Raw genomic sequence first — 23,921 nt, forward strand, 5'->3', positions numbered from 1 at the left:
TCATTCACCTAAAAAAACCTGGGTCAATAACCACTTTACAAGAAAACTCATTTAGTGGCTCTGGGCTTTTTGCTGTTACTGAGCGAGCCTGACTTCATTAATTTTTTGGTTGGAATTTCGCTTCCAGAAATACCTGTGAGGATTATTTCAGAGGTTCATTTCCTAGTTCTTAGGTGTTTAATTGTCTAATTTGTAGATGTGACTGGGTAGTTACTGTTCTAAGTACTATAAATGGCAACCACAAATATTTCCTGAGGTGAATTTGTAGGCAAAAAAAGGAAGGCCATTTTTCAAAACCATACTAGAAATGTGTTTTTAATTGTAGTTAAAAGCATCCTCAGCAGTTCTAAAATACACCTAGAGGTGTCATGCCCAAAATGGCAAAGGCTAGGCTCATAATTGTAAGACATTGGCTATGTTTAGTGAAGCCGTAAATGTTATGTGGTGACAGGTACTACTTTAGGCTCAGCCGTTTCAAACTTAAGTTACTACGGACTGAAAAAACCAGCTGGACAAATGCACCTAGGACCTGTTTGCCTATTTGTACGTCACTGCATGGTGTCTTTTGTGTGTATACCCATGTAATAAAAGAGCAGGTTCTGCTTCTTCTAACTACACAAGGTTAGAAGACAGTCTGAGACAAATGCTACTCTGAGATACTCTCTTTCAACTTCTGATAATTTCAATAGCATCACAGGTTCTGGTCTATCATCCTCAGGTCATTATCTTCTGTAGATTAAAAGAACTAAAGGCAAAGAGCATGTAAGCTAGACATATATAGTCAAAAATCTCAGCTATATACACATATATAGTCTGATACAGTCTTCCTTCTATAGGATATTTGGGCTGCACACTGCACTGACATCAAGACTCCTAAAAAGATGACATCTGATTATTGAAAGTGACTAGTAACCTTGCTGGCAGCACCTACTACAATTCTGGTAGACCACGGCGTTGCTGTTCTTCAGTTTTCTGGTGACTTATCCCAACCTATACAAAAATCCCAGAACAACAAAACCAACATTATTTTTAAATAGTGAGTGCACCCTGCTGGAATCCTCAATTAGTATAAAATGTAATACCTCGTGGGAGTTATTGCAGCTTGCTGCAACTAAGAAATCTTATGAAAATCCTTCTCCACCTCCACTCACTTAGAGCCTGGCTTCTGCCAGTAGAACTTAGCACCTTTGCATAAAAGAAGGTCAGAGTAACATGGACCTTTAGATTCTCTTGAACACTAAACTGTGTCTATAAAATCTTTCCATGGGAATAAAAATCCACAATAGACAAAAGGCATTTTGCCTGGTTTTGTCTTGGATAGTAATGAAAGGAAATTACAAAATCAGCACTTGAATACAGAGGCAAAGCTTTCTTTAACTTCTATTTCTTTAACTTCTATTTCTTTAACACAAAGACCCATCTGTGGAATGCTGGAACTGGGAAACTGAAAGTCTGAATCAATGTAAAGCACTTAATTGTCATTAGATGTGAAAGTGAGGGGTATCTCTACTATATTTCCTGTCCTGGAACCTTAAATGGAACATATGGCACAAGGGGGTGGAGAGCCTGAATGTGAAAATACAGATAACAGTTCTCTTTCAGAAAAGACCATGAAGAGTAACTTACTAATCAAATGATGGTGGAAATTCACAGCACACCAGATATGGACAAGGAATGTCAGAGTTTTAGCAACTGCTGATTAGTTACAGAGACCTAAACTTGCTTAAAGTTGTTGCTTATCTGGTACCCCTTAGGGTTAAACACATTATAAACAATCAACCCATCTCTACAGAAAGGGAAGGAAACAAAGACAAATTGGAAAACAGTATCTGGACTCTTAGTCAGCCTTTCCAGCTGATATTATTAAGAGAGAAGTATGTCGCACTGTTGAGTACCTAAGATAGGAATGCCATATAAATACTCCTTGAGTGATACTAGTGTGTGGTTTGCTGGGTGACGATGCTAGAACAAGTTCTGAGTTATTTCCTTTACCCCTTAACCATGGACACTAATAGCAGAAATATTCTGTCTCATTGCTCTTATATAGAGTTCTCCTCCTACACCAACAATTTAGTCAGAAGACAGGTCAGTGGGCAAAACATGCTCATGACTACTTCCTCTGCTTCAGAGACACTTGCCAATTGTAGTGGCAAAAGTTCTGCATTTGCCTTTCGGGCTGAGTGGTCAGAGACTCTGGAAACAAGCCCATGTGCAGTGGGACAGTTCTGACCACACTGAGCTCCTGATTAGGCTGTGAGCATTGTCTTCAGGACTGCTCAGTACAGCTTCCCACATGAATAATATCTTTAACAGTAGATAGCTTCACTGAATCTCCATCTAAATACACAAGTATAAACTCAAGAATTCTGTGAGTTGACACTCACAAACTATGAGGTTTCCTCTAAAGTTTTGCCTTTTATACACCACTCAAACTGTTATTTAATCTGTGTCCCTCCTTTGAGCTTCCCTCCCTACTTCTGCTTCCTTAGTATCACAGAACCACAAGAGTCTGGACTGTGAAATACTCCTCACCTCATCTAGTCCCCTGATTGCAGGAAAGCCCACTGACTTTCTACTACATTTTCATATAATGCAATGTAATATCCTGCTTTTTTTTATCCCTTCTGGCTTTGTTCCACTTTTCCTTTATTTTATGTTGTACAGTAGATTACAGCCTATCTTTCTTTCCATTTGTCTTTAATGTCTGTTTCCTCTTTCCTTTTCATCAGGTTTTTAACTGTCTAGAGGGTACAACTCCCTCTTTATCTGTCCTTTCAGCCTCCCTTGCTCTGAAAGCATGTTGTCATTTGCCCCTTTTCTTTTTGTGCATGCTCAGTCCCACAGTCCATGGACTTTCTGGAACTGTCCACAGTCACTGTCAGATGCTCTACCTCAATTTTTTCCAATTTCTGAGAAGAAACACGGGTCTAAAGAAAAGGCATAACAAGAGACTAGGTGTTGGGAAAAGCTTTTAAAAATACAAAGGTAAGGAAGACAGGGACAGGCCTCACAGGAACAGGAGGCTTTAAGCAGGAAAAAGCAGCATGCTTTCCTAGGGGGTAAATGTGTCTCACTGCTAACTAGCTGAGACAGATAGAAATTCATTGCCAAAAAGAAAGTGATTCTACAGATCAGAAAAGAACAGAAGTATCAGAAAGAACATCATAGACTTCTCACATTCTCTTTCCCCATAAACCTAAGAACAAGCTAAAGCAGGGAAATATGTGTGGACACCCATTATTTTGCTTAGGTTTCCATAAGCTAGGGCATCTTGCAACGCTTTATGTTTAGAAACTCTGAAATGTCCATTTTCTTTCAAAAGTGTATAAGAATGTCACACTTCTGTCAGGATTGGCCCTCTGGGACATTAAGAACCTGAGAAAGAGTAAGGGTGATCAGTGGTTGCATGGGCCACCTGACTGCACATCTGTGAAAAGCTGCAGCTGTAACATCAGGAGAGACTGAGGCAGACCTTGAGACAGTGCTGTAGATGCTCTCCTAGACTGCCAAAGTGTGGGACTGCGTCTGCTGGGGTGTCAACGCAGCAACCTGGCACGTTCTAGGGCAACAACTGAGATGAGTGGGTTGGATTCCACCAGAGCAACAAAAGGCAGTGGGGAAATGAAGCAGCTGATCTTGCTGCGATGACTCCTGATGACGGGAGCGGTGTATTAACAGGCATAGCTGAGCTTAACTCCAATTTCCTCGCAGTTTGGTAGCTCTTCTTTAAGGGACTAAAGCAATTTGCTTTCCAGTACAACCCCTGGGAGGCCTAACACATTTTAGAAATAAATTTTTAGAAATACTCTTGATATCCAAATTAAATTGTCTTTTGTTCAGTTTTTCCTATTACAGCAACTTTATCTGTTAGTTTTTATTGGTCCTTGTTCATTTTTATATTAAATGTGCCAAAAGTGCTGGACCTCTGCTAACAGCTTTTATAGTATAAAGCAATAAGCATTTCAGATGCTTTTCTGCATATTGACTCTCAAGTTCTTGATGGGAAAAAAACTCCCAACTTTAATTACAAAAATCTTTGCATCATGAACTCCATTACTAACATCAATAAAAATATCAATAGTAGCAAAAGCAAAAAAAACCCCGAAGCTAGTGTACTGAAAAAATCATTGCATTACACAAGATATGGTATTATACAGGATACTTTACAAGAACATATTTTTCTACTATTTGCTATTTGTTTTAGAAAAAAAAATCCTAACTAAATCTCTAATCCTAACTAAACTCTATAGCCACATCAATTTCTACTACAATCCATCATTAATGATTTTCCTATGAAAGTGAATTTTCAGGCCTGCTTTTTAACATGTGCAAAATTCCTTCCTGGAGAAGAAAGCTGCCAAAATAACTGAAAAAGAACTACTGAAAAGCAACCACGTATCCTTGGGGATTTTCTGCATTGATTTTATGACTCATTACTACTAGTTCATCTATTCCTGTTGTTATATTCATTTTTATTACATAGAAGGAAAAAATTTTAAAGCCATAAAATTCAGTTACTGCTACGTGAAGAAGGTGATCTTAATTGCAACAAGCTAAGACAACTCAGCTTCTCCTCTCTGACCTACAAATGCCACTTAAAAATAGATGAAAAAAACACTTGGAAGTCTGCCTAGAGAGAAATGGTTTTCTTGTGAAAGACCTTGTCAAACATATTAAAATCAAGGTTTTGGACTTTAGCTGAACAAACAGCTTTTATTGCTTAGCTCTGCTAACTGCATTCTAGTACTTAAGGACACATTTCGGTAGTAATAGCAAACTGACTACTTTACATCAGCACCTCATGACTATTCAAAAATCTCCACTGACCACCACAGAAGGCAATGTTAATAAAGGTCAAAATTACCATCTATCTACATAATCTCCTGTAAGAACTGTGCTGTAAAGGATCAACCAGCCTAATTGTTTAATGTATTTGCAAAAATCTGATTAACCCACACTAAAGTCAGAGAAAACTCTTCCACAGATTTTAAATACTTGATTCAAGCCTGAGAGATGAAGGTACAAGGGTTCTTTATCAAATATTTTAGTTTGATATTAAATTATTTCCATTCCTTTCAAGAGTACATTAGCTGACTTATTAAATCGACTAGTTACTCATTTCAAATTACTTCCTCAGTTTGTGGTACTAGGAAATGACTCTTTAACAAATATTCTTGTATCATTGCTCATTCACTCGGTAAGATAAGTTCATGCCTTTTAAAACAGCATATCAACTTGCAACTTTTAAAATAAAAACTGAGGCAGCAATTAGCACTATAAGCATGCAAATAAGTGAAAGACAGGATTGTTCAATTCTGATTATATACCTAACCTTAACTCTTTTCACTAACCCTGCCAAACATTTACTTTTCATATTTATTTTGTAAAGTGCTACATTATCATTATTTTCCTGAAGGAGATTAGTTGCTGCTCAACTTCTTTTTCCCAAGCACTTCAAGAAAACCAGTGCACATCAGTGAACTAAATGGAAAAGTCACAGGGAGCTGAATGCCACATGTAGGGCATGCCATATTAAATGCAGTCCGAGCTGCATACACAGAGAGTGAGATTGTTTGCCAGATCATTAAACACGGCTCTTGGTGCATTCGATACATTTTTTATATTTTGCACATAGCACTCTGTATTATTTATTCCATAATTTCAGGATTTGTATCAAATCATTTTCTATTTAGAAAGACAACATTTTGGTGTCTAAGAATGCAGAAGTAATTATTGATCAATGCTGCTGGGTATTATGTAGGACTTCAGGAGCAAGATGGACTCCTTTTTTTGCCAAGAAACATGAAATTAAATAACTTTGCTATCACTGGGTACAAAACAATGATGCCTTCCTCACAACCTGCAAGCTGAACTTGACCCACGGACAACTCAGTCTCCAGGCCTGAGCATGCTCCCCACACAGTCAGGCATCAACAAGAGCTACCACAGTGACTCCAGACAAAACATAATCCATCAGATGAAATGAAGTCAGAAGGTTGGCCATCTCTCTTTAAATGATATCCTGGTACACATTCTGGATTCAAAGACAAGCTATCTAAGGATAAAGTAAAAATCTCAGTTAAAGAAGAGAAAAAGAAAAAATGACAACTAAACACAAATTATTTCACTGGGGAGGTTAACATTTTGTCCCCACTAATGTCTGCCACAGCTATAATGAAAAGTAACTTATTTTTAAAAAAAATGCTTTTACTATTAGGGGTCACTACTGCAGTGCCTCTACAGGAAAGGTCTGTGTTGTGAGGAATGAATTCTGGTTGTGAGGAAAGGGACATGAGGAGGAGACAAAGTTGACTGATCTTAACGAAGTGTTTGCATATTTTTCCAGCTTTGAGAAACAGCATATGGTGGGGGTTTGAGTTGTTTGTTGGGGACTTTTTTCCAAGTGTAACCTCAATTTTCAGTCTCTCAGGCTTAAAAACATTAGAATTGGAAATTTTTAACTGCAATATTATTTTCTATATTATTTAGTATTTTATATTTGTATATGATTTAATAAAATTTAATTTTATGCACAATTTAATATTTTCTATTTCTGTTGTATTAATGTTTTCTATTCTCTATATTAAAAGGTATTTGCCTTGGAACTTCTTTGATTTGAAAATATGCATGTCTGTCTGAGTGCATACGTATGTAGAAAAATTGCTCCAATACAGGCACTTCAAAGGACCTCACAAGCCTCATACAGGTTGATCTGTTCTTTCTCATATGGCATCCAATTCACACAAAGGGTATCTCTTTTTGACTTCTCATTCAATATTTCATTCTGACCAAATCAGATCTGACTGATCCTTACATGACTCCTCACCACAGCCACTCACAGCCTCCTGACTTCTTCAAAGAAACAAAGGCATTATTCAGCTGTTACAAAAAGACTGCAGGCCCTTAAGTATTTTTGTACGTTATATAAATATACTATAATGCGTTCATCAGCCATGGTTGTTTTACATATGTAACATCTGAAGAGTATTTAGCTGAATGAAGACTAAAATGCCATAAGAATCCCATTAGTCTCTGGGAGTTCTCTTCACTGAGGCTAATGGAATAAAATACTCATTTAAGAAAGAGAAGCAGCTAAGGAGAGGCTAAAAAAAAAAGTCAAGCCCAGAACATGAGACTAATCTCAGTTTTTTTTAATGTTTAAACCTCCTACAAACTTGTCTGTCTCCAATCCTAGCTCCACAAGCTTCAGGAAATTCAGTTTCTTTCTTAGCAGAGATGTTCTGGTGCTCAAAACTAAATAGAAGCTACTTACTTGGAGGCTGTGAGTTAAGTACTCCCAGCTGTGGGAAGCCCCGATGTGCAGCAGGGCTGCAGTGGAGGTGGGAGTTTGAAAGATTCCAGCCTACTGCCACTCATCTCTGCCATTTGCATTAAGATGTTTCACATTGTTGCTGGTGTAATCATTCCAGGTACAGTTACTGTGAAACTGAGACTAAAATAACTACCAACATCACGGTTTAGTGCGTATAAAGGTGAGTGACTTCACAACAACTGCAGCAGGATTTCAGAGTGCTTCTGGACCAGGAATGTGAGTGTGTTTGCATTTATCCATTGACAATCACAGATTTTCTAGGTACCTGATAAATACAACAGGTCTTCTTATTATCCTCTTTGTCCTTTCTGGCATGCAAAAGCCTCAGCGGATACCATCTGTTGGTGTCTGCACATTTCCTCACAATGCTAAAGGATTTTCTATTTTATCTACACAGCCAAGGGAATGCAGTGTCTACTAGGGTAAATATTTCTAGGAGTACTATTCCCATATATCAGGTTTACTTAGCTGAAAGAGGATTGGAAAGAGAGGTTTACAGCAACCTGCAGCAGGCTGGAAGACAGGGCCCAGGAGACAAAAGGGAAAACATGATAGGCGACAGGGGAAAGAAGAACAAAACAAGAACCTTACAACTAGTCTTCTCATTTCTTCATGGCATGGCTTTATATTCGGACCACAGAGGCAGCTCAAGGGATGGTGGATCACCTCTCATCTTGACTCATTAGTCATTAAGGAAAAGTGACTAATCACCTCAATCTATCCTAGTTACCTGAATATCACTCACACAAACCTAAAATAGTCCATGTCCCTGAAAAGATGTCAGCATCACTGCAACATCCCTAAAAGCTACTTCTGCCTCATGTGTTTACTTTTATACAAACTTAATTTTCAAGCACCTGAAGAAACTGTACTGCAGACAAAGTTACCAAAAATGTCTTAATTTTCAAAAGGGAAAAGGTATCATCTTGACAAACAGTTGTAAAGGCTACATAGAAATATGATTAAAATGATGTGCATAATACACCCCACTCCCCAGAAGGACTGTTCTATCTCTTCTCATCAAAGAGAGCAAACTTATACAGGTCATTTCCTCAGGGTGGATAAATCAAGAGTCAGCAGCCCCTCCCAAACTGTCCTGCTGCTCAGGAAAAGCCCAATGCATTTGTAGTTCTTACTCTAATGCTAGTTATGACAAGACTCTGCTGTCTTGGGAGCAGCAAACAGAAAATTCCTGTAAGAAACCTACTGCACATGACTCCAGTAACAGGCCATGGCTGGGCACAGAGGATATAATTATTAAAACTCCAGGAAGCAGAGAGTCCCTGTCCAAACTTTGAAATGTTAGGGGGAAAAAAAGACAAATCCTAGGGGAAGTATGCCAGAGAAACTAAGAAATAGCACCTTTGGGAAATTATAAGGGAAAGGAAATTTGGAAAGTATTTAGAGTTTCAGAACAAGCAGCCCACACAGAAAGCCCTCCTGTTGTTATCAGAGGAGGGAAACGAGTAAGACAACGATGCCTAAGGAACACAAACAGAATTAAATAAAGCAAGACCTAATGTAACTTTATTAAATGCCACGCCAATAAACATGAGTCCTATCTCAAGGTCTGATATGGGAAGAAGCTGAAGAAAAGCATGGGAAGAGGAAAGCATTTGCTGCCCATTTAATGAAATCTTCACAAACCTTTCCAGGTGCTTTTTGATAAACACGCCCAGGCATGGGGTAGGGGGAGATCACCACAGGGAGATGAAGTGGTTGAAGGGTGACAGGTACCCATCTGAAGTGAGCTGGGGCCATGAACTCTGCAGAGAGTCTTGAACCAAGGCCAAAGCATGGACATGGACAGGCTTCCATCTCTGTCAGCAGCCAGGAAGAAGTGTAAGAAACAAGCTCCTAAAGCTGCTGTGATATATAAGCTTTCCCAGAAAGCTGTCCAAGGAAGAACAAGGACTACAGGGATACGAACACAAAAGGACAGCCACAGGAACTACTTGGTTGTTACGGACTCAGTCCAGCATCTCATTTCTTGTTTAAACTAACAATTCCAGTGTACAGAGGAGGAATTAAAAATCTATCTGCTTGGTGGGGACATAAGGCAGACATTCCTGAACGCTGAGGACTGTCATGACTCCTTCAAATGGGGTTATGAGCCCCACTAAGCAGCAGAAGTGAGCTGTAAACCCAAAAGTGAAGTTGGAGGTAGGAAACATCATCAAAAAGATCCGGGAACTTCTGGCAACAAAGGCAAGATTACTGCTGGTAGAATTTCTCTGCTGTGTCCCTTCATTCCAACAGTGAATGTGATGAAGTTCATCAGAAATGCTTGCTGCTGATAATCTGAGGAAGCTTTTGCAAGAAACTCATCATGGTTGTCGCCCACACATGGATCACACTCACAACGAAGTTCCTGAGGATTCAATAGTACCTTTTTCAATAATAGTTACACCTTGGGGGTTTGTGTTGTTTTGAAACAGCACAAAAGTCAGGAGGTAACTTCATTCTGACAAACACTGCAGCTTTAAATAGCAACTTCAGCATTTCCAGCAGAGAATAATTTCTTGCAGATTCATGTATTCTTATGGCCTTCAAACAATACTACAGCCTCATAGGAAATCCTAACAACTGTTCAGCTTGAATCACCTCTGTTGGTATTGCACATCATCTGTTTGGGGATTTTACCCAACCTTCTCATTCTTTATTAATAGAGTCATTTGCCTGAAACCTGTTTCTTAAGAGTTTGTCTGTTCACTCTGCACCTGCAATCATAACCTTTGTTTAAACTAACCTTTGTTTTCAACCTCACAACTAGTTGCTGTGGAAATCATTACGATGTCACAAAAAATAAGGGTTAGTAAAACTGCAAGTAGGAAATAAACAGGTTGAACAGCTGAACTGTTAAAAAAGTTTTACTGCAACTATTCATTGAAATAAAAAAAAAAGGAAAACAAAAACTTTCCTCCAAACCTGATCTATGACATATGTTTATACAGTGCTGACATGGACCAGGACAGAAGAATTTTCCTTCAAGACTTTTGGTCCAGCAGCAATGTTCAAGAAAATCTACTGGCTGTGGATATATTTGCTGCATCTTGCTAAGATACTTCTAGAACACATGACCTTACTTTCAAACTACTGCGAACCTTATGCTTCTCTCTCATTCTAAAAAAAAGAACAAAATAACTGTTCTGTGGCTAATTTGTGGATGGACAATTTTTTTTTTCCCTGGAAAGTAATGCATTTGGCATAGTGGTAAAAACAGCTCCTTGGTGGACTTCAGATCAAACCTGTTCCTCATGGTGCCTACCTGCTGCAACATCCATCAGAGCAACTGCTCTCATGCATCATTGCCATGAGATACCCTAATGCTCAGACTGGTGAACTCTCTCCCTTTGGCAGGTGACAGGGCATGAATGAGGCTTGCCAGCTGCAAGGTCAGCGTGGCAGTACAGGCATAAGCTTGCAGCTGAAGCCTTTGCCTGATGGGGTCTGAGCGAAGACCTTTCCCATGAGCTCACTGACCACTGCAACCTCTCTCTCCCAGTCTGGCAGCAGCCACCTGAAGCAGTGGAATGGCAAAATAAGAGATGGATAACTTAGGCACTCACCCTACACTGAAAAACTCCTAATATCACCACATGGGACACAACTGAGCTGACAGCTGGTGAGATTAGATTCAGTCCAAGAACCTAGGAGTGAATATTTCCCACTGCTCCAAGTCTTACAGAGTCTTAGGCTCTTTATTCATTCACTCTTTACTGTAAGACTTTCTCAAAGATTACCTGAAATTTCTCATATTCTCATTTTTGTCTAGGACTAGATGTTTATTTTGTTAGATAGCTCCCAAATAAATCCAGTCAGACTCCTTTTTTAATTAAATAAATGCCCTTTTCAATTTTTCAACTGCCTTATCATGTTCAAATTATTCAAAATGAGAACTTTTTCAAAGTTTTTATCCATGACATTTATGTAGCCCTGAATAAGGAGAGCAGGTAAGCTAAGTATTCAAACATTGACCCAGAGAAGACAAACAGAGAATGGAAGCAGCTATGTTCACCCCTGCTTCTATACTTGTGAGAAGTGTCTGGAATGCTCACACCACAAAAGTGCAAAGAAAGGAAGGAATTCCTCCCCCTCTTTTTTTTTTTTTTGTTTTAAGGTCACCAAAAACTTTTCTGATAACTAACAAGCCAACAAAAATCAGGAAGATAAATAAATCACTAGAGTTCTGCCTCCCAGTTATGATTACACTCAACATAATGGCTTTTGGGGATGTGAAGGAAGGTGTGCAGAGCTTTGAAATGCACAAAGCTTGCTCTGGGACATTACTTAATTACTATTGAAATTTTAATCATGCAAAGAAAACTACAATGATTTAGAATTATGCAAAAATATCATGATGACTCTAACTTCTCCCTTAAATACCTTTCTTAGTGATTTAGCACAACAGAATTAACAACCTCTTTCTTGGAAACCAATGGCTTCTGGTTTGCCTACAGAGGTTCTGAGACCTTCTACTTCCTGAAATGAGCAATGAAAGATATAAAGTAGCTTTCTGCTTGGAGCAAAATTATTATTAAGGATATAATTTTGAAACGTTTCTATGCTCATGTGTGAACTTCAGTTACAACATCATTTCTCTTTGTTGTTCTCTGTGCAGTGGATATTGTCTTTACCTAAGGAATTTGTTCTAGTTGAAACAAAAAGTACAATGTACAAAACCTTCTCCCTCAAGATATACTGCAGATTAAAGGGCAAATTCTTTCCCTTACTCAAAATCATAATCAGTGGCTTTTTGTCGGCATAACTAAAAAAGGGTTTCCAATTTATATATCACCATTTACAAGTCCTTGGAGACAAAAATCCTGACTTCAACCAAGTAAGTTGGAGCCTTGCTTTTGGATTCACTTCAATGGAGTCACTCCTTTACACGGACTCAGCTTTAAAAGAATTTGTTTCAGTAGTAATACACCATTTATATGTGCCTACCTATGAACACAACTGAGTATATCCTTAATGAAAGTTATACACGTGGAAAAAACAAGATAATTCAGGAATTTCCAAAACCACATCTTTGTGTATCTTTGAAAAATTTGCTGAAGATTACAGTACAGAGGTGTCCATATCCCACTTTTCAAACAGTCCACAGAAATGATTAAAAAATCTACTTTTAAAAAGAATTACTGTTTATATGGCATACAAGTTTCCTTATGAATAAAAAAAGCTTCAATAAAAATCTTCTCTCTGTATCTCTGTACAAGTCTACTCCACCTGTTACTCCTGCAGTGACTGCTCAAAACTTACTGACATTAATAACAAATTTATCATATTCACAGATCGATTCAAATACTATTCTTGTTATGTGAGAGTCACCATTAAGTTTCTGTTGAACATGTATAGATCTTCTTCCTCAAACTACCTCGGTTTTGTGCAAACGTGGCTACTTGCACAATTTATAGAGAATGTAATGAAGCAGCAGACACGCTAATGTCATGTGTCACCGGCAGACCATTTGTCTGTCTACCTATCTTGATCACACTTGTAAAGCTTGACAAAACAATTGCTTGAATGGTTATTCCTGACCTGAATGGGAAGTTTGCAGAAGTACCTTGAAAACTGCATACACCTCTGACTTCTCTGAATAGCTTATGAATGTTAATGAATGTTAATGAATGAAAGAGCACATGCCACATCAGAGAAAGCCTTGTTTCCTCTACATTTTTAATACTGTGATCCAAGTACTGTATATACTTTGTCAATTGTGTGAGTTGTTTTTTTCAAGAACCAAACAGACAATTGGTACGTGGAAGGAGAGTTCCCAAGCAGATTTCTCAAGGCATTTAGTATCATTAACAGGAAACAATGCAGCAGGAGCAGCCAGAGCCTGAATGGGTTCTGTGTGAACACTAAGGAAACCCCAAGAACACATTAACACAATGCAACTTTGATAAGATTGTAACAGTGAAGCTCACATATGTGTTTGTATTACATCTTGGAAAAGGCTCCAATTGCTCTCTATTAAGATAATTGATATAACAGTCAAAAAGGATTAGGGTAATATATTAGGTAAAGACATGATTTCTGTGGTATACAGGGACTACCAGTCTGTTTTTAAGCTCTCAGCAGTTACTCTGAACAGACAGGATGTAAAAACCCTACATTGTGCCAATTCACTGACAGTCTTAGAAGCTCCGAAACAGAGACTGCCACTATTGGCCAATCACTTTCAATCAAAACAAACTCATTTCTGCAGACCAGACACCATTCCCTGATACTAATACAGATACACAAGTAGTACATTACAAAAAATTTAATTTATCAGTACTATTATTTAAATGATCATAAGTAACACCAAAGTCTAACCCTGCAGTTCCACGGTTCAGCAGCTGTCAGGATTGACAGACTTGAATAAAACAAACTGAAAATAGAGAGTTTAAAGAAGTAAAAAGAAAAAGCAGAATAAAGACATACATATTCATTACTAATCTCCTGAAACCGCTATGGAAACAGCAAATATACAGATATATAACTGAACTGCCAATAAACCCCCCAAAACTCTACAATACTTGCAATAATAACAGAGAGTACAATTTGAACTGGTAGAAGACAGAATTAAAATCACATGCAAATAGATTGCAGCAAGCTGTTGCCAACAAAATCCTAGCATCCATGCTATAAAACACACAAATAACGTCTTATGTGTGTGGAGATTTCACTAGCACAAGCTTTGATCCATCTATTCCTGTAACTGTCTATCTCTGGACGTTTCTCAGTTGCCTAGTATTTTCTTACTTAACCTTCAAGCCCTCTGCAAACTGAAGTTTAATTAGCTGAACATGCTCAAAAGTATTAGTCTCAGGTAGAAAGCCTTACCTTCTCACTCAAATGTAATTGCATTTCAAGTTTCAATTGACAGCCACCCAAAATCTAGCTCCATCCCTGGAGAAACCTTCAGAGCTACATAAGGCCAGGACAGAGCACAGCACCGTTCATAGCGTTCATGTGCAACCTGGCCATAAGCATCTCTGAGCAGGACTGCTCACAAGGGGTATGTCTATTAGTAAACATGATGAAGATTTAAATCCACACCTCCTATACAAGTGTCCTAATCACAAACTCCTGAGTCTTCCTGGACGAGAAGCATTCTCCAGCCATTCTCTTGAAGCTGAAATGCAATGCAGAGAAGCAGTTCCAAAATAAAAACAAGAAAAAAAGTGGTATCTTTTGAGCACTAGTTAAGGTCAGTTTTCAAATTGAGACAGAAGTGAGTTCCAGACTATCTTCTCCAGTGTCTGCATTTTAAATCACACAAAAAGCAGCCCTGGAGATGTCATCTCAGATCTTTACATGCACAGGTTTCCTCTTGTTTTCTTCATCTCCCATGTGGTTCCACTACTTTTAACTGCATTAGTGACTACAAGCCCTGGGTCTAAAGAATTGTCAACCCAGACCAGCTCATGGCACATCACTTCTCTCGGCACACAGGTTCAGCCCCAGCTGAGAAGCATCTATGGTCTCTCAGTGCTTCACCTATTATCCTATTATACTAAAGATGGACTTACAGTCCTCCTCCACAAAGTGTCTATCCTTACGATAGGGCTAAGCAAATTGGTCCCGAGTAGCATGAGAGGAAGTGACACATCTCTGTTTCCCCATACACAGAGTGGAGGGGTGGATGTGTTAATTCCATGTAAACTCAGTGGACCACCTGGTAGAGAGGAGGAAGCACATAATCTAAGGGAATGGATCCTTCTCTGCAGTCCTTATAAGGCACCTATGTCAAGCACTGATTGTATAAAAACTAAGTAAGAATGAGTTTTGTCCCACAGATTATATCATGCATCCTCTTCCATGACAGGCTCCTAAAATCCTAGTGAGGCAGGCTGTAACTTGGGTGTAATGGATTTCCCACAATGTCAGGCTATGAAAGAAAAGGGATGAAATCCAGAGATGTGTGTGTCTGGGAAAAAAACCCACCTTCTCCTCCTGTCAGCATAGGTTGGTCAGTGGCTGCCCTTGTGGGGCAGCAAGATTTCCTTTTTAAAATGAAATCACTGCAGCATCAAAACAACCGAGAAGAAGTCGAAGAAGGAAATCATATCCCACCAACAGCCTCCAGTAACAGCAAGGCTGATTAGCATCTTCTGAGCAACCAGAACCATTCTGAACAGTGAGCAGTAAAAGAATGCAAAACAAACAGTGATATCAGCATTATCAGCCTCTACTCCACAATTACTTACTTCTCAACATAGGCTTTATCATTCAGCCTGTCATCTTCCCAGGCTGTCCTGGTTTCAGTTGCAGGGTTCCCCCAAGACTGAAAATATCTGGATTCTCTTGGATCTGAAAAGATCTTGTCACTACTGCAGCTTTAAACCATTAAACTGCATATCCCAATCTGACTATTTAAGCAATGCAGCTTATGAAGTCACAATTTTCAAATATTAGGGTCTTGTCCCTCTATTTTATTTTGGTTTTCTTTTGCAGTCTGATGAATATCTCACATAGGCCTTGGGACAGAAGAACAGGTATACTTGTAAATGCTATTGTAAACTATGCTTCATTTGTATTTTAAACTGGAACTAGCAGAAAAGAAATTCAAAACAGCACAGCCAAAAAAAAAAGGTTTTTTTCCTCACTCAATGTTGTGTGCTATAGAATTAGAAGACAACTCCTGGTGAGGATATTTTGCAGCTATTTACTGAACGAAGCCCACTTTCTTGCTGAGAATCTAGCCTCATACCTAAAATGTAATACTGAACTGTAATTTGAAGTGAGGCTCAGTCCTAGGATTAAGGAAGAAGGAATAACAATACTTGCACTTAAAGCATATAATTACTTTCATTCAAACACCTGAAAGTACTCTCCAAATATTAATTATCACAGTACTAGCCTCCCCCCAACCCTTCTAAGAGAGGATCAACTGTGCATTCCTCTGGTATCCGCATCACCTGTTTGGGTCTGTAAAGAATGCAGAATGAAGCCAAAAGTATTACCCCTCTAATTATTATGGTAACTCTTAATCGATGGGAGTAAATTCACCCACACAGGGACAAAAATGTGATATTTTCCTGTAAGCTACTGCACTACAGGGGCCTGCAGTATAACGCAGAATTAAATTAAATTGTATTAAATAAGATGCACAATTAGTCAGAAATTATAAGGAAACCTAGTAGTCTTGACTCTGAATCTTCTGTCCTGTATTACGTGTTAAATCATAGGTTTTCATTCCCTCTGCAGCACTACATTTTAAGAGCACAGGGAACAGAAATACCATCTCTGGATGAGGTGACTTGGAATGGCCCTGTCCCGCAACTATAGCTCAGGTCAGCTAATGCTGAATAGAAAAGTAACCATATTTAAAATATTCAAGGAACCAAGCACCTTGGTTTTGTGACTACGTTTATAATTTAATTGATTGGTATTGGACTTCTGTGTAACCAAGGTACAAAGAAGAGAGAATACCATCAATATGCATCAAATACCTTTCAGGCTTATATTTGGGATTGGTTCAAAACCCTCATGGTCCTAAATCTCTTCACTCTATCCTGTATACAGAATCATACAATCACAGAATAGTTTAGGTTGGAAAAGACCTCTAAGATCATCGAGTCCAACCATTAATCCAGCACTGCCAAGTCAACCACTAAACCATGTCCTTAAAGCATCACATCCACACATCTTTCAAATATCTCCAGGAAGGATATTAAATAGCTTACTCCTACCCCTCACTGCCCACCAGCTGCACTTATGCTAGAGATACCAAAATACTCACACCTGAGTTTACAGAAACAGGTAAAAAAAGCATATATGGGTTTAAGATACAGGATTGAAAAGTGTGTTTCCCTCCCTCCCTCATCCAACCTGTTCTCAAGCAAGCTTTACTGGAGGAGGATGGCCTTGAGCTGAAGGCATAGGGCAGGCTGCCAGGAAATCTGAGTTCTATTCCTGGCTCTCCCAGAGATTTCCTTGGGCAAGGCAATTAACCTTGTGGAGTACACTTTCAATGGAGGTGGGGCCCAGCTTCTCTTTTTGCATTCATAGCATTTTCAATGGTGCAAATGAAATTGTAGGAGCAAGAATGAGTGCCTGTACTTTTCATAACCTGGTATGTTTTCTCTGTCAGGTATTCAGATGCACAATTGCCAATAACTACTAGTGAAAAAAACCCTAAGAATTCAAAAATCACAGGTGCAAAAAAGCTTCCTGATGTTGCTGTGAACAGCCTCAGTGCTCAGTTTCCTCCTATGTAAAATGGGCAATGAGGCTTATAAAGTCAAAGTATATAGCCAAACAGAAAACTAATTTTTAGAGTCCTTGAACATCTGTTATCTGAGATCATAAAAAGGAAATAGCTCAGAATTTCAGTTTGCCTTTCACTAGAGATGCTAGTGAAATGCTTTCTGCATTTTTTGTCTGCTAAAATTTCCTCTCTGGACCTCAAACAGAATAAAATATTTTCCTTTAAGGAGTCTGAAATGTCAGCTGAAGTAAAAATATTTTTTAGTTAAACTGGTATCTTTTAATATACGTTAACCGAAGTGGAACTGAACTAGAGAAGGAGTGAAATATCCTTTTGGTAGTATAAATGCGTTTTAGAAAAGAAATATCATGGCTAAATTTTCTGTTGTAGTCTCCTTCAAATAAATGGTGCCACATCTATTTATACCAACAAGGATCAGGACTCTGAAATTCCAAGAAAGGACACTATTTCTTTAGACAAGCTTCTAAAGAAATGAACACACATACCTCTCTGAACACTGGTGAGACAGAACATATTTTTAGTGACTTTTTTAATGCATTTGGTGCAAGCATGTAAGATTTTTTTTTCCTTTCCTAGAATGGTGAATAGAAAAAAAAACCACAAAAGCAAACAAAAAATGGCAAAAAAAAACCCCAGCATCTGTTAGTCATAGGAGAAAAGTTCAACAACCAATGCTTTTGTCAAAATTTTCAGGTTTTGAGAGATGATTTCTTTTACAGATCATCTCAACTGGAAAGTAAATTTATAGGTATAAAGCTTTTAAGGCTTTCAATTCATGTCCTTCATCCACTTCTTAAGTTTAGGAATTTTAAAGGAGAGAGGTCAATAGTCTGTTTTTCATAATTATAAAAGCCCCTTCAGGCTCTTTAGACAACTGAAACAACAAACCCTCTCAGGTGATTTTCTTGCCCACACAGATGTAAAACATGTTCAAGAAAGAAGGTATTTTATTACCAAGTTACAAAATAGCATCTATGATCTTCACAAAGGAGCTAAGACAGTTTAGAAGATTAAATGAACAGCAACATATGCAAATTTTTATGACATGCTTCACACGAAGCAGTAACACCTGTTATATTCTGGCCAAAATTTGTAAAGACTCAAAGTAACTCAAAGCGACGTTATTCTTCCCCGTACAAGAAACCGAACTTTTATTTTTACTATCTTCTATAATTACAATTGTAATTTCTATAATTACACAAATAGTAACTTTTTCATTCATCATCCAATACATGTGACTTCAGTTTTACCTCAATCATGGTTTGCTCCAAATTGACCAGGTAGTAACTAATTTAAACAAAAATGTGTTCTCATAACAACAGAATCTCTATCCTAGCTTAGGGATGCACAGCTAAGCACCACATCAAAGGAGAGAATCTCTCTAGATAGGTTTTGCTATCTAGAAGTCATATATGTGCCATTTCATTTTCTAGGTTGTCTTCCATAATGTCAAAAGATTGCTATCTCCAGATGAGAATTCATTACAACTATAACAAAGCCGTCTTTAGGGTAGGATGAACTATCATCTCAGAACATCCTTCTCCCTCTTTACCACCTAGTGAAGAAGCCTGCATGACTTTAAGCACCTCCTAGACCATGACTTCATATAAGACAAAAATGACTGCACTGCATGAGAAATAAGAAAAATTAGTTAAATGGCTTCACATCACAGAGTATGTCACTACCAGACATAAACTTGACTTAGAAAGTTGACTTTGGTATGCAAAGGCTCAATATGGTCAAGAAATATCGTCAAAACATTGATCAATTCTCTGAGGCAACAGGCTTCTCTTGATACATATTTCTTCAAAATTCAGAAATTTTCAAAATCTTACAAGTTAATGAGTATTAGAAGTCCTTGCCCTGCCACAGGCCTTTTGGAACTGCTGGCATAGAAATATCTTGCCAATTCCATGTTTAAAGTTTGATATCTCATCTATGTCAAAATTGCACTGGGAAATAACCTGAAGAAAAATTTATTATAAAAAAGCATTTTTGTAATGATTTTTTAAATGTGGTTTGGCACTGCTTAAACTGACTTTCTGTATAAAGTGAAATTCTGCCCTCATTGAAAAAGAAAGCTTCAAAAATTACTATAATCATAGAATGGTTTGGGTTGGAAGAGACCTGTAAGATCATCTAGTTCCAACACCCCTGCCATGGTCATGGACACCCTTGACCAGACTAGGTTGCTCAGAGCCCCATCCAGCTTGGCCTTGAACACTCTCAGGGATGGGGCATCCACAGCTTCTCTGAGCAACCTGTTCCAGGGTTGCTCAGAGACTCAGTTCCTGTCTCATAACCCCCACAGTAAAGAATTTCTTCCTAATAATTTCTTCCTAATACCTAACATAAACCCACCCTCTTCCAGTTGAAAGGCATTCCCCCTTGACCTATTGCTACAGGCCCTTGTAAAAAGTCTATCTCCAGCTCTTTTGTAGCCCCCTTTAGGTACTGAAGGCTGCTCTAAGGTCTGCTCAAAGGCTTCTCTTCTCTAGGCTCTCAGCTTGTCTAGATGATTGTGACTGGATCAGATTAAGCCTCTGCTTAAGAAAATTAAGTTAATTTCTGATTATATTTTATCTTCTACCAACCTGAAATGTGCTATATATACTATCTACCAGAAAATAAAATTACTGAAAGAGAGAGAAATTTTCTGATCAAGTCACAGTTGTTACTTAGGCATCAGTGATGAGATGCACAAGCAGATACTTCACACACATCCTGCATATCACTGGTCAAGAAAGTCACTATCTTCTGCTGTCACAATCATGCAGATCCTATATCTTCATCTATCCATCCTTTAAAACAGCTACATGGCATGGCATCAGCCATCTCTCCTCCTCACCCAAGTCCTGCTCAAGGCTATAAAAACTCTGAACTGTTCCTTGGAGGGTTGGAGCAATTGTGCTATGCCATGCAGAGAGCCTGTGGCTCAGTTTAAACAATGTGGAAATGCCCAAAAATTCTACCTAAAGACATAACACCAACACTGCAAATTAAAAACAAATACTCTTTTAAGCATCAACTTCAGAACTAGGTTTCAGGTTTCTCCATTAAACTGATGCCTGAGAGCACTAGAAGCCTATGAGATTTCCAGAGCTTTTAGATGTAGTTCTTCGGAACAAACAGCAAAGTAATTGATTACTTAGTCTCCCGATCTACTCATAAACCTTCAGCCCCTTGCCTTCAGTGAAATTACAGGCATACACAAATTAAATAAATAAAATAAAAAAACTCTGATGGCACTTTACAAAGGGCTATGTGAAGCCGTGAGCAAAACCGCTGCTGATTTCACAAGCAGCAGCATCAGACCTCAGTGGCAAACACCTGGCAGTGATGAAGTCAATGACAAACCCTTCACTGACTTTTGGGAATGCGAATCTCCATGGCTATGAATTTGACTTTATGCCTGTGCTACATAAAATAATTCTGCTAATAAAAACCAGATTGCTTCATAGCCTCTTTCAACCATCAAAGGCTATAGTCCACAATATGGACCACAGGAGATAAAAAGGCTGGTGCTGAGGACCTAAGTTCCACACTGTGCACCTTTCTAGAGGTTTTTATTTCACTCTAGCCTAGTTCTATGGGTTGAATGTCTACCAGACTGCACTTCTGCAGCACATCCTCCAATTTTGTTTCATTTGAAAGTAGTCCAGCCAACAAGCTCTGGGACTGCTACACAATGTATACAGTAAGTGGGGAAAATTAGGAGATGCATTTCCAAAGCACACTCATGACTAACACACTAACGCAGATACATCCAAAGAGCCCAGAATATATTAGTGCAATAAAACATCTAAAATTAAGGAGTACCAAGGTCCCCATGAAGAGGGTTAATAGGTAATAAGACTCACAGCCTTCAGTGCATTTCACGTGTGCAGCAACCTACAGTGAAGATCAGTTTTAAAGCAGCAGGCACTGTGTTTCTTCCAAATACGTTCATTTCCCACCTACTTGACCTTGTTATCTTCAGGACTTTTATTCAATTAGCTCTCCACATTTAGAAGGTTTTTCTATGTAGCTAAATATTTTATTTTCAGAAGATTTTGGTGATCTTTACTATCTTTTCTATTGTCTTTTTCCCTTTGACAACTTTGCAAAGTACACATTATTGCATTAAAAAGATCATCTGATGTCTCATATGCTTGCGATAAATTGGGATCCTTGCCCTCTTCACTTGGGCTCTCCCTCCCCCTTCTCAGTTTTATACTAGTCAAAAAGATTCACTTCTCTTCTAAAAAATAATACATAAATAAATATACTGTGAGTCACAAACATTAAATACTTAATTTGAACCAGCAGAAAGACCAGCTACCGGAATTCTACAGTGGTCTGTTAGCTCATACGTCTCCGCATGTGCATATTGAAGGAAATAGCAGAAATAATACTTTACAATTTGATGAACAACATATGACACAGAACCTCTAGACTCTCAAAAAAAGGGTTACAAACTTAGGAAAATACCTGTCATGTAGAATTCTGCCCTCTCCAATAAAAAAAAAACAAACCACCTACATACTCCATACTTTTGCTAATACTGAACTGTCATCATTAAGGCTTGATACACAAATAAATTGGATTAAGAAGAATATAATCATTAATTCAACTGAAGTATGGGTGATAAAAAGTGACATTTTCAGAGTACGTGTTGGATGTCTAAACAGAAAGGATGATTCTGTACCATCTGCTTTCGGGCAGAATCCTCCTTTGATTTCAAATATAAACTTTGCTTATAGCTGGCACCATAGTGGCTTATAATAATTTAACCACATTTCTCTTTGGAGGAAAATATAACATCACTCTCCATTTTGTCATGCACAGAGAAGGAACCCATGAACTTAATTTATACTGGAAAGAGAGAAGAAAGAGAGGAGGGAAAAGGCGTATTTGATTATCATGGTCTGTAGAATTATCTCAATGCAAGCTGCAGATAGGAGCATTATCTCCAAAAATCACAAGAAGCAATCATATAGTTGGAATAAGAAAATAAAAAGACTACACTTTCAACAGGCACAACAGCAAAGTAATACCGAGTTTTAAAATACGCATTAGTTTCAAAAAAATGAACAAAACTGTTGTAAGTATTGGTCTCACAGTAAAGTAATGCATATATCTACTGGATAACTAGTAATTCCCATTTCTGCAAATCAGATTCCTCACCTGACAAACAGCCCATTCCATACTGAATGCTCCACTGACAATGCCCATTCTTTCTTCCCCATGAAGAAAAAAAGGGAAACATTCTAGCCTACAAGACGCTACAAGCGCAATATATATTTAGCCCTTTTCACTGAAAACTCACCTTAGTTTCTGACTATGAGTGCTTGGAAGAGAAAAATCTTTTTAACACTTTAGACTGCTGCCTTTTCCCTCTTCCCCAAACCATTTAACCATTCCTATTCACCTGTCACACATTCCTAATCCAGTGGGGATGGCCTGCCTGTTATAAATTATTTACTCTTATAGACTAGAGTCTGTTTTCCCTGGGATTGCACCCAGGGTGAAGATCAAGCAAGCAACACTCAGCATCCACACGTGCAAGGTTTGAGCCAGACGGGAGGAAGCAGACAGGAACTGATCCATGTTTTACTGTACTTGGCATTTGCCTTCTGCAAGTTGCTTACAAGAGGATCACCAGCACAGGTATGTTTCGATACACCATCATTTCTTCTAATGCCAGTGAGCTTCTTCATATACCTGAAAACTGCCTGACTTGAAAACTACAGGTATAAGCAACTCATCTAGTATGCAGTGGTCTGTTTTCTCCAAAGAAATGTCCTGGGGTACTTTATCACTGGACAACACTATGGAACTACTAGGTCTTTAAGTGACTGTTAAAGCCAACTTTCCTGTGTTCAGCTGCTGATACTATTGAGAACCTCAGCTGTAGTTTTCAGTACCTTCTGATGTTGTTTGAGCTCTTCCAAGCATATACCTTTACAGCTCTGTAAAAGCTATGCAAAAGAACTGAACAAAATGAGGGGAAAATGACAGGACTGCAGAGAGGAAAGAGAATGCAGAGTGAAATAAGGGATTAAAATTGAGAGGGTGGGGGTGGATTTAAAAAGAAGTTTAAAGAAGAATGTTGACCAGCTAAAGGGAAAGGGAACTGGAAAAGGGAAATCAGAAATGTTAATGTGTGATGGAGCACACAGCCACACCTTCGTATCTTCTAATATCCAATCATGTTTTCCAAGTGACATCCCAATCACTTTTCTTATGAAAGCTCATGCATAAGGAAAAGACATGGAGATGAGAGCTGCACTAAGCAGACTCTCATTAGCTGTAAACATCAGTGAAAACACAGAATTTCAAGTATCCAAGACTGAAATATTTACACGGTCAAAGAATAAAAAC

At 38.4% G+C, this 23,921-nt stretch overlaps 1 protein-coding gene across 1 annotated transcript in view; it reads right to left on the reverse strand.

Moving 5' to 3' along the window:
* Positions 1-23,921, reverse strand: part of HMGA2 (high mobility group AT-hook 2) — a 107,411-nt gene that overhangs the window by 71,017 nt on the left and 12,473 nt on the right. The gene's annotated exons all lie outside the window — the stretch shown is intronic.

Source organism: Pseudopipra pipra, chromosome 5 (assembly GCF_036250125.1).
Source record: "Pseudopipra pipra isolate bDixPip1 chromosome 5, bDixPip1.hap1, whole genome shotgun sequence".
NCBI lineage: Eukaryota > Metazoa > Chordata > Aves > Passeriformes > Pipridae > Pseudopipra > Pseudopipra pipra.